An 11,543-nucleotide genomic window follows, 5' to 3' on the forward strand; every position below is an offset into this window, starting at 1 on the left:
GCTGGTGGGGGTTTCTTCCTGAATGTCTGGAAGAGCTCAGAGAAGGTGGAAAATGCAAAGGATTCATAAAGTATCCTTTCAATAAGGCTTCCTGGAGAAATTAGGAATCTTAATGTTAATTAGAGCTGTGTGAATAATTCATAATGGATCACTCATTAAAAGAATGCTGCTCCTTCTTTCTGTTTGCAAATTGTCCATAAGCAGATTTCTCTGGATTGTGCTTTTTATTCAAGGCTATTTGCTAAATTATTTTAGGGGAGTATTTGCACTGTGCTGCCTCGTTCAGGAGGAGTGAGCTGGGCATATTGAATGGTGAGAATTCACCACGATCACCTCAGTTTTCACTGGATATATTGATCACCTGGAGGGTTTCTGGATGTGCTAACATTTGGAAGACGGACTCCAGCACGAACACTGGATTGCAGCTCCTTGTGCTCCCCCATCTGTATGTCACATCCACCCACTGTCTCTCTGTTCAGGACTTGCCTTTGCATAGAATTATTCAGAAATGTTTAAATCAGAATAATTATTCCTGAACAGCTCTCTCTCTGTGAGCACTTATCCTATAATAAGAGTGCTGTGTACCAGTTTAGTTTAATCTGCTTGAAAGTGAGCTAAACTAAACAGGAATAAGGCATGCCAACTGCAAAAGAAAAGATGCCACGGAATTGAAATTCACATCCCATCTCTTGCTTTTTAACACAAAATCCCTTTTCTGGGTCAAAGAGGGGCTGAGGCAGTAGTGGGAGCACTCTGTAAACACCCTGCTCAAAGCACCCACTGTTAGGGAGGGGATGCTCAAAGAGACTTTCTTTGAGTGTGACCCCAAACAGCTGATCTTTGGTAATCCAAATGATTTCCCATGTGTGCACAGACCCTTTGGCTCCAGCACTGCCTGCCTGGGGGATGTGCAGCTCCCAGCAGAGCAGCCCCAGTCCCTGGGCACAGAGGGGTTAATGAGCCAGGGTTATCCCCTGCGTTAATTCCCCCCAGAGCAGGGGCAGGATTAGGATCAAACACCAGACCCAGCCACCTCCAAACCCCCACCTCCATCCTCTGAATAAATATTCCTGCGTGGAAGGAAAAGAAAGAAATAGACTAGCAAAAGCTTGGTGGGTAAATATTCCTTCTGCACTACAAACCGTTGCTTACAGCTAGTATTTTTTGGGTAATGATCTGCTTTTAGATTTTCTCTGAGATGTATATTCCATCTCTTTGGCACTGTCTCAGCCTTATCTCTGCTCATTTTTTTTCCCCAGCTTCCTTAAATCTCTTTCTTTACCTTTAAAACGCTCTTTCCCCAAGCAGTTACAGATGTATTATTGCTGGTTTTGCTCTTAACATGCAGCTGAGCAGCTCGGGAGGCAGAGGGAGGATGCTCATTGCAAACTCCACATCCTGGATGCAGCTGGAGGAGCTGAGCTGACCCTCTGGCTCCAGCACCACCAAGTGCAGTGGGGCTGCATCTGCCCCACGGGGGAGGTGTGAAAAATGCATATTATATGGCTCTACACAGATATTTACATATGTATTTCGATGTATTAACATTTTAATAATAAATGTAGCCTAGTAATTAAAAGGTAACTTTTATAGTTAAAATAAGAACTATGTATGTGGGATATTTTTTTTAAGAAAGGAATGAGGCACTCACACCAGATAGCAGCCACAGGACACCCAAATCTTTCAGAGAAAAAGAATTTATTGCCCTCTTATCAGAAGAAATTAACTTCTTCCCACCTTGAAGGCACTGTTAGGATTAGAAGGAAGAAGTTGACACTGACCAGAAAGAATCCTGTGTGAATGGAATTTATGCATCATGTATGAAGTGTATGAATGTGCAACAGGCTACTGTTTTTAAGGGTTAATCCTCTGTTAACGTGGGTCCTTTTTCGGGCTTGTGCTGCACAGAAAAAGGTACCCAGACTGTCCATAACTCTTTCTCTCTATTGTCTCATATTGTCCTAATTCAATTTGTCCAAATTACTATTACTCTAATTGTATTACTATTTTTATAACCATTTTATTACTATTAAACTTTTAAAATTTTAAAAACAAGTGATTGGCGTTTTTCACAGGAGATGAAACCAGAACAGAAGCTTGCAGCAGGACACCACTTCATAAAGGATACCAAAATAAATAAAAAAAATAATAATAAAAAATAATAAATGAGGAAATTTATCCAAAAAATCCTTAAAGTCAGAGGCATGGATTTGATTTTCTCAGAGCCAGCAGGAAGGCTCCCTGTGCAACCACATCAGGATTTTCACCAGGATTTTCACCAGTACTCCAAGCAGTCACATTTTAGAGCAGGGTCTCACTTGCACAGGGGCACTTCTTGCCAAACTTCAGCTGCTTAAGTTTGGTACCTGCCTTGCCCTGGTGATCTCAGGTCCATACATGCCCAAAGGAGGGTGAGAGTCATTCTCAGCTGGACACTTCAGCCAGGAGAGATTGTTTGTGCTCTGCTGAATAACAAATCTGAATTAGGTTCCCTGGTGAGGCCAGCAGGAAAGTGGGTTGCAGCTGTCTTTACTGGGGTGAGAATCACAAAAGACATGGGGGGTTGCAGGAGTTAAAATAAAAGATGTTCTTAGAGATAAATTACATTTGAACTACCAAACCTGGGAGTAAGAAACTGCCAAGGTACTTGGGAATGTTAGCAAATGGAGAGTTTGCATGTCAGTGTGTGACTGGGCAGAGGTGCTGGGTGACAAACAGGCCAGGCTGCTGTGACTGACAGCTGGGCTGTGACTGACAGCTGGGCTCCCACTGCCAGCAGTCCCTTCCCATCCCACCACTGGCATCTCCACCTCCACACCATCTTCTGCCATCCTCCAGCCATTCCTCGGGCAGCTTTGGCAGGATTTCCTCAAGCCTTGGTCCTTCTGGCAGCTTTTGGGTTAACAAGAGTTTAATTCAAAGTCGTTGCTGTGCCCCAGTGCTGTGGTCCTGTGCCTCAGTTTCCCTTTGTTCCCACTCCCTCTATTCCTTCCAGGGAGCAGCCGGCACTGACACCACATGGCAAACCTGCTGAAGCACCAGGGTGGTGCCTTTTGGGACTACTTAAAAACAGAGGCCAGGCAAAATTAAAGGAATAAAAACTATTTCTATTCATTGAAAGGCCTTCAGGTACATTTCAGGCAGATTAAGCCCTCCAGAGGTTGCACCCAAAAATGGATGATGCGTCACGGGTTTCACACTTTTATAAGTTTGGTCCATTTGCATATTGGGGGTTAATTAATTACAGCTTCAGGTAATGAAGTCATTTACCCCAGATTTGCTCCCTCCAACTCAATTTGTTGCCATCTCTGGGGCCTGAGGCAGTGAGGTGTCCTTGATTGCCAGGCCTGGAGAGGAATTGTTGTGTCTGCCCAAAATGGGGAAGCAGCAGCTCGCACTGAGTGTGGAGTTTAGAGTTATACACTAAAGAACTGCAGCAGTAATCAAATATATGAAAAAAAAAACCATATAACTAGAATCCTAAGGCATCAAGAGAAGGCTCAGCCCACCATCCAGGCAGAGGAAATATCCCACTTGGAGGCAGTGGATAAAAAACCTCCTGAGAGACCCTACAGGAGCAGGGCCAGGGTTCCCCCTCATTCCCATCCCAAATCCCCATGGAGTTTAAAGGATGGAGCTGTGCAGTCACCTGCCAGCCTCCCCCAGCCCAGGCCATAAAGGACAGCAGCAATGGCACCTCTGTCCCTGTGCTTCCCAGGAAGAGGATGTTAATATACCCCATCTTTATTATCCTATCTGAAAAGATATTTCGTTTTACCAGTTTTTACTGCACAATCTCAATAACTCCAACTTGTTTAAAGGCTCACTGCTCCAGGAAAATGCATTACATCTTGGCTTTTAAATCTGCCAGCTCCCATTTATTGGTATTAATAATAGATTGGGAAAGCTGTTCTTTTTATTTTGGCCCTCTGAATAATTTTTTTTCCTCGGTAGCTCTAAAATCAAGTATTTTAAAAAGAAATTGTCTTCAAGCAGCATTTCTGTATCCTAAAGGTGGTCCCACTCTGTGTGCTGCTAAGGACTCATTTGCAGTGCTTGGGAAAGGGGAAAAGTGATGGCAAAAATATAGCAAAACTGTTTAATAATCATTTAGGAGTCCAAAGTGTCCAGGGAAAAAGTTTTTAATAATAAATACCTAAATTAGTTTTCATTTAAAGTTTAGGCATCTTTAATTTAGAAATACTATTTAGGCAGAGAAATGTTGATGAGGGCTGGAGTAATTACTTGCATAAGTGGAAATACAAAACTTTGGTGTTTCTACACAGTTCATTCTCCTCCTAACTCCACAGAGGTTTTTTAAAGCTGAGCTCACCCAGGCAATTGCTGCCAACATGTTTATGTATTTACTGTAAAGCTACTCTTTTTTTAAAAAACTTTTTTTTTTGCCAAGCCAGCATTGGCTTTTGAATCTTTCACTCGTTTCAGCATTACTGTAGTGGAGGAGGATATTAATGGCCAGGCCCTTCTCTCAGGAATGCTGGTGTAAAAGCAGAGTAAATGGGTCTGAAATCAGTGGAATTTCCCCACGTTTGAAGCATCCACACCCAGCCCCTGGTGCTCAGGGGATGTGGGAACCTGGGATCACCTCGAGTTTACCTTCACCTCTCTCCTGCTGTGCTAATAAAAACGCGAGAGTGGAATTTTGGCCAATAATAATTCTTTTCCCCTCTGCTGTCTGCTGTATAAATGCAATCCCTGCATTCTTATATTGAAGCTGGGAACCTCTAAGCAATTACTTCCCAGCACATTAGCATCCATGTGCTAAATGCTAAAGGGTTTATTCAGTGCATTGCAGGATCAGGTTATTGCTGAGTCTGTCCATCATGCCCAGAAATTACTGCTATAAGTGCTTTAAGAGCATGGCCAGCACAATGGAGATATAACCCAGCTGAAGGACTGCAGTGCTCCTATTTAGAGAAAGGGGGGAGGAAAAAAAAGCTGCCAAAGTGTTCAGATGCACAAAATCTCATCATCAAAAGCTCATCGCTGGAGGGACCAAAAAAATGTTAAAAAAAAAAAAGAGACACAAACAACTTTATACTGAAATTGAGTGGAAATTGGAATAGTGAAGGAAATATGCTTTCTTTTTCAATTCCAGAAGCTCATGCAGTCTTTTGCCTGGGATTAAGAGGTCACTTATTGCAGCCTTAAAGGATAAGGACTGGGCTAGATAGGAGAATCAGCAGCTGTTTATTCTGTAAATGTTTGAATATGAATCAGGTCTTCCTTTTCAGAGATTTGCTTATTACTTTTATTTACCAGGATAATATCAGAAGTCTAATTAATTCTCCCTACCTTTTTCAATCTTCAGTCTCTCAGAGCTTCAGCAAAGCTGGAACCCTTTAGAGCTTTCCATCTATTGACTGAAATATCCTTGTTTATAAGGATGGCTATGTCTTCATCTTTTCAGCTGAGATTGCCTCAAAATGTACTAGTGCAGAGTGCAGAGATAATGCTGGGGAAATAATAACTTCTTTTTTCCTTTTTGCATTTGGTTATCAACCAGTGGTTTATTTCTATAATTGTCTTTATCAGAGTCCATGGTGCACAGTGGTTAATATTCAGGAATTATTATCTCCTTCAAAATTTAGAAATATCAGCCTCACTGAGACATCCTGAGGTCTGGGGCTATGAAGTGACATCTCCAAAATCATCTAGGGGAGAATTGTAAGGCTGAGATTCAACAGAACTAAATGTGATGCTCAAAAATCAGTGTCCAGTCTCAAAGTACCTTTGCAAACTCGTTCTGGGGACAGCTGCCACTCTCTGAGGCCTTTCTGGAGGCAAATGCAGCCCTGAAAGGACAAACGAGCTAATTTAAGTAGGATTCTCTGTGCTAATTCAACAAGGATTTTGTTTATTCTTAATTATTTCTGTGGGTGACACTTGTATTACTGGAGTTTGCTGTTTGCTCACAGCACTCTCTCTGCTGCTAAAGACTTTTTTTGTGCAGTTGACCCAAATGTTTCCAGGTTTTAAAAGTTTTCAATTAATTCCTATTGACTCCTTTTAGATTTTGGGAAAAATTTCCTTCTCCTTCTTGTGACTCTGGTGCTCCCAAAATAGTTGTTCAGTAAAAATAGCTCTTAATAACCCTGTGGCCCAAAGAGGGGGCCTAGCCATTTCCTAAACACAGCACGAGGTGTTCTCTCTTGATTACGCATTCGTTATTGATAATTATTAATTATATGCCGGTTATTACCCCACTCTCTTGTTCTATTGGCATGCTGTGCATTTCAGAGAGGCAAAAGCCATTCCAGGAGGAATGGGTGATATCTGCTGAGCACAATAATTAATAACTTTATGATAATGATGTACAACTCCTCAGCCCTGAGCTCTGGAGCACACCAGGCTGGTTCTCACCTTGCTCTGCACACTTTGCACTAAGGCTGGGACACTTCTAGAGCCAAGAGAGGGGGTGATAATTAGTTACCATTAATTAGAGGGCACTGCCCAGGCTTGGGCCTCTTGGTTTTTTGCAGTATGATGTTACTCTTGGATTTTGCAATATGGTGTCACTCCTGGATTTTTGAGGGACTCCAAAGACATCCCTGGTCATGCCCAGCCACCTGGGCTCCTTGAGCAAGGAAGGTGTGAGTAAGGAATTCTTCCTTTGGTGGGCAAGAAATGCAAAGCAGGAAAATTGTGGCCCTTGCCGGGTGTCTGAAGTTGGATCATTACAAAATTCACTTTTACAGAGCTTGATCCTCCTTCTTCCACTTCTCTTTGAGCACTCCAGTGGTGGAAACAACACAAAAACACAGCCTTGGCCACGGGGTTTTCTCTCCTCCATCCATGCAGAGCACCAGTGTCACCCTGTTCTTCTGAGTTCTTCTAAGCCTTCTGATGTTTACATTCTTATAATGAACTTTCTCACGCAGTTTTATGTAAATAATTATTGGTTTACATTCTTTTCTGGAAGAAGAGAAATTTGATGGACTGTTGGTTTGTCCAGCTTCATTGGAGAGGTGGCACTGTCATCCTCCAATCCACTGTCACTTTTGGAAATCTATAAATGTTGAAGTCAGAAATTAAACTTCCCTCTTTTTACCTTGGAGGTTCCAGTGTCTGTGTCGTTTTATTTCGTGCCCTGTAGCAACACATCAGGGCCAAGGGAAAGATCCAAACCACACGCTGTGATGAAGGGATTTACACCCAAACTCTCCTCCCAACACTCCTTTGGCTCTGCCAAGCTGCTGTGTTTGGATTTCCAGCCTGGCTGTTATTTGAATGTGCAGTAAGTAGCCTCTTGCTGGCAAATATGAGATGCTGATAAGCTTCTGAAATCTATATTCCAGCCTTGAGATAACAAGACAACAAATTTTTTTACATCCTAGGGAAAGAAAAAAATGTGACAGGCTGTTAGGGGAAGAGATCAAGATATGTGCAAACACAAATCCCTGTCCCTCCATTCCTGACTCAGTCATTCCCTGGGTGACACAATTGGGATAAAGGGAGTGTCCTATTCCCAGAGAGGGGACAGAAGGCATGCAAGCACCAGGGCTGCAATTGATTTTCCTCTGCTGGAGGAGCAATTACACTCCCAAAGTGGCAAAAAAAAATAAATAAAAACAAATGAGTCATAAACACCCCATTTGAATCTTTAAATGAATATCGGATTTTAATTATAGAGGTTTAATTTTTAGAACGGAAAAGCTACTTTTGCACAATTACTGTGTGGAACTTTTAATTAACTTTCAAGAACTTTCTCTTACTTAAAAAAAATCTAATTAATAATACTTAGGGAGCTATTAGCATAAAATAAGTCATGGGCAGGGTAGAGAACTATAAAGCATATATTGTACAAAATCACTTGGAAGACTGTTAATTCTAAAAACAAAGGCAAAGTTTCCAGCTTTCCTAGTTCTGGCCTATAAAGAGCTTTTTTACTGAATGAAAGCATGAGAAAGACATGAAAATCACAGGATTTGGAACAGAAAATGTTTTTATGTTAATCAGCTGCTGCAGAGACCTGAAAGACTGGCAGAGGGTGTTTCTTTCACCCAGCAGAGATTCCTTTATTTGGGAGAACATGACCCTGGTAGGTGGGGTGGTTCTAGGGAGATATGGAGTGAAGGGGTAGGGAATGGGGTTGGGAGCCCCCAAACCCAGATGTGGAGAGAGGAGCTGAGCCTCAGTGCTGGGCAGGAACAGCAGGAGAGGCTCTGAGCTTTTCTTGTCGCCCACCACCAGCTGTGAGGGTGGGGATGGAAGGGAGCTGCAAAATCAGGTGTACCAGAAACCTTCCCAAGGCATGCCACAGCCCTCCTGAAGGAAAGGGTCTGTGTTTATGCAAAATCTGCAAGAGCAGGCTCAGAGCAGGAGGGGGACGGTGCTGTGACATTCTGGTGCAGGAGGATATTACTGCAGGAGCCAAGAGGGAAATTAAGTCAGGGTACAAGGACACAGGGAGGGCAGCCTGTGGTAGAACTTGTTGCTCCAGTAATGGAACAACAGCGAATGAGAGTCACTTCACAATAATATTTTGCCCAGGTCTTGTTCCAGCTGAGTTTTAAATTAACCAGTGGATACAGCTGTCAGCATTTCCTTTATGAGATTGCTCCTACACAAGAAATCCTCCACAGTCAAAGCAGCATGTTTGGAAATCTGTGTGTTTGAGCCTGATCATCTTGTGCTCTGCCAGCATTGGTTTGACTCAGCTGAATGTACACTGAATTAAACTGAGACCTGAATATCCTGGACACAGTGTCCTCTATGGCCAGCTCAGCCAGAGAGAGCTTCCATCCCAATATCCCTGCAGGGAAGGAAGGAAGGATGCAAACCTGGAGATTTGAGCCATTCCTTTGCCTGAGGGGGGGTTGGAATTGAGGTTTGCAGCCCCTTCTCCTAATGAGCTCTCTGGCCAGTACAGCTGAAAAGTAAATCAATGAGCAGGAACAAAGTACCTGGACCAGAAACATAAAACTTTGGATTGGGGACCTGCCTGAGGACCCCAAGGGCAGAAACATCCTGCTCTTTGCACTCTGCTTTTGCAGCAAACCCACAGTGTGTGCCCAGGCTGCTCCCAGCCAGGCTCTGAGAACAGAGAATGGGATAAATCCTCCACCTTCCTCCTCCTCCTGCTGCTCTGTGCCTGGGCAGCAGGCAGGCAGCCCGAGGGCAGATCCCTGACAGCCTGACACAGCCCATTGCTGTCACAGGGCTCAGGGGACCCTGCTCCCTGTCACCTCCTGGCCAGGACTGGGATTTTCTGAAGCAGAGCTGGCCCAGCTGGCTGAGCTGGACCACATCAACCCCAGCTTGGAGCAGGCTGTGTTTTGGGACCCTCTAGCCTTGGACTCGGGGCTCTCTTTTTGTGATTTCTGCTGGGTGTTGTCACCCTCCCTCCTGTGACACAGCCCCCCTGCCCTGACCATTCAGACAAACTTCTGTTGTGGCACCCAGCACTCAGATTTCCCTTTTGTTTTCTTGTTCCCCTGTTTTAGCAGGTCTGCCTGTGATGTCTGGTCGTGCAGGGCTGTAGGATTGGGATTTTGGCTGAAATTCTGTGCCTGTGGCAGAGGAGAAGCATGTTCCCCATGGAGCCAGGCATGCAGCAAGGCCTGGGGCTCACCCACAACCCCAACAGCCTGTCTGAAATAACTTTAAACAGCTTGGCAAGGGGTTTTTTGCTGCTTTTTGGGGGTTTCTCACTCACCTTATCCCACAGGGGATGATTTGAAGCTCACTCAGGTGAACCTGCACAATTAGGAGGGGTGAGGGTGATGTGTGAATGCCCTCAGGAGAAAAGGGGACAAAAATCAGGAAGAAAAAGAGAGGAAAGCATCAACTTGAACAAGTTCACACTTAAATCCTACAAAAAATGTGATCCAGAGCCCCTGAATGCACAGGACACAAGCTGGACTGCACTTATCTCACTCCTCTGACAAGCTGGGAACTCAGAGATGTGTTTTTCTCTGGAGCTATGAAAACATGTCACAAAATCTTCTACTTTTGCATTCCAAGTAATTTTACTTTTCCTTGTAAAAAAAAAAAAAATCACCCCGAGCTCTTGAAAAACAACTGCCACAATAACAAGAAAGGGAAAAAAAACAAAACCCACCAACACCCAAACGAGTTGTGATTCTCACATCCCTGCTAGGATGTTCCAAATATAACCACCAAACACGGTTCTTAAGCCTGTATTTATTACTACACAAATCTAGTTTAAAAACAGCTCTACAGGGGTTTGTGTTCAGCTGCAGCACAAGAGCAGAGTGAAAGGACAGTGGTGCCAGCAGAACTGTAGGGCTGCACTGACCTCCAGTGGAATTGGGAGAAATACTCCAGTGGTTGAGGCTTTTTCACAGCCTTCTGAAGCCAAAACTTGCCTTGTTTCGAGCTTTATGGAGGCACCAAATTCATATAAGGATCAGAGAATTTATTACAGATTACTGTATACTTAGGATTAATTCGTTAAAATACTGTAAGGGGATTTGTTTGGAATCACGTTTCCAGCCTAAGTCTAGCCTCATCAAATTTAAACTTAAATATGCAGGTATTAAATAGAGCCTTCCAAAATCAATCAGCCTGAGGGGTTTTTTAATTGATTGAGGAGGAATTTTAACTCCCCTTTTCCATTGCAGGAAATTGTTGAAGATGGTTCATTTCAGTTTTCCTTTTGATTTGGTCACCTAATCACGGAGCTCTAATGACAGCTGCTCCCTGACATTTCCTCTCAGCACTCAGGAGGAGTTTTCCAAGGTCACACAAAGGTGATGGAACAGCAGAGTGGCACTTCTCAATCTGCATGGGGATGATTGATGGCCCCATCAGATATTAGAGAGACACGGTGTCCTTTCATGTCCTGATCAAAGGAGAGCATCCTGTGCCTGAGATATTCTCCAGAGTGCCTTCATTTTACAATCCCAAGGTCAGCTGAAGGAAAACTTTTTTTTTTGTGGAATTTTTTTTTTGTGGCATCTTTTTTTTTTTTTTTTTTGTGGCATTTTTGGTGGCATTTTCTTGTGGCATCTTTTCCTCTGGCCCTGGTGGCTCCACGTGTGCTGCTTTAGGAGCTGCACATCCTCGGGATGAAAAGGCTGACAGTGACACAAAGGGCTCACCCAGAAACAACAACTCGGTGCTAAAAGACAGCCAGCCTTTCCTGAGAGCAGTCCCTCTCCCCTGGAACAGCTAGAGGGCCCTTCCAAGTGGTTCAGGAATTTTCTCTGAAGAGCAATTAGAGAACTATTGTTCAAAGTGTGCTCAACAAGGAGGCAGTGAAGACCTCAAAGGGAAGAGGCAGAGCCTCTTGGCTTGATAAAGGCACTCCAGAAACAAGCAGGGGGGAGTCAGGCAGGCAAGGGGAGCTGGGAAGAGCAGGAAAACAAGAGAAATTGAGACGGAGCTGTGGGTTAGGGTTTTTTCGGTGGGTATTTTTGGGGGGAGGAGTTATTTTGGTTTTGAAGGCGAGATTAAAATATTTCCATCCAGAACAGTCAAACACGTTGAAACAAAACGTTTTGGCTTTGCATTATTTAACCTTACTTAACGAGTTCCTAAGCCCTTCATTCAAACAT

The 11,543-nt window shown here is 43.7% G+C and overlaps 1 long non-coding RNA gene across 1 annotated transcript; it reads left to right on the top strand.

Annotated features, from left to right (window-relative positions):
* The first annotated feature begins 878 nt into the window (after positions 1–878).
* Positions 879–2,055, top strand: LOC141731377 (uncharacterized). Its single transcript, XR_012583433.1, has 2 exons — positions 879–1,112; positions 1,349–2,055. It is a non-coding gene; the product is annotated as an uncharacterized LOC141731377 (long non-coding RNA).
* Positions 2,056–11,543: the final 9,488 nt, after the last annotated feature.

Source organism: Zonotrichia albicollis, chromosome 21 (assembly GCF_047830755.1).
Source record: "Zonotrichia albicollis isolate bZonAlb1 chromosome 21, bZonAlb1.hap1, whole genome shotgun sequence".
Lineage (NCBI taxonomy): Eukaryota > Metazoa > Chordata > Aves > Passeriformes > Passerellidae > Zonotrichia > Zonotrichia albicollis.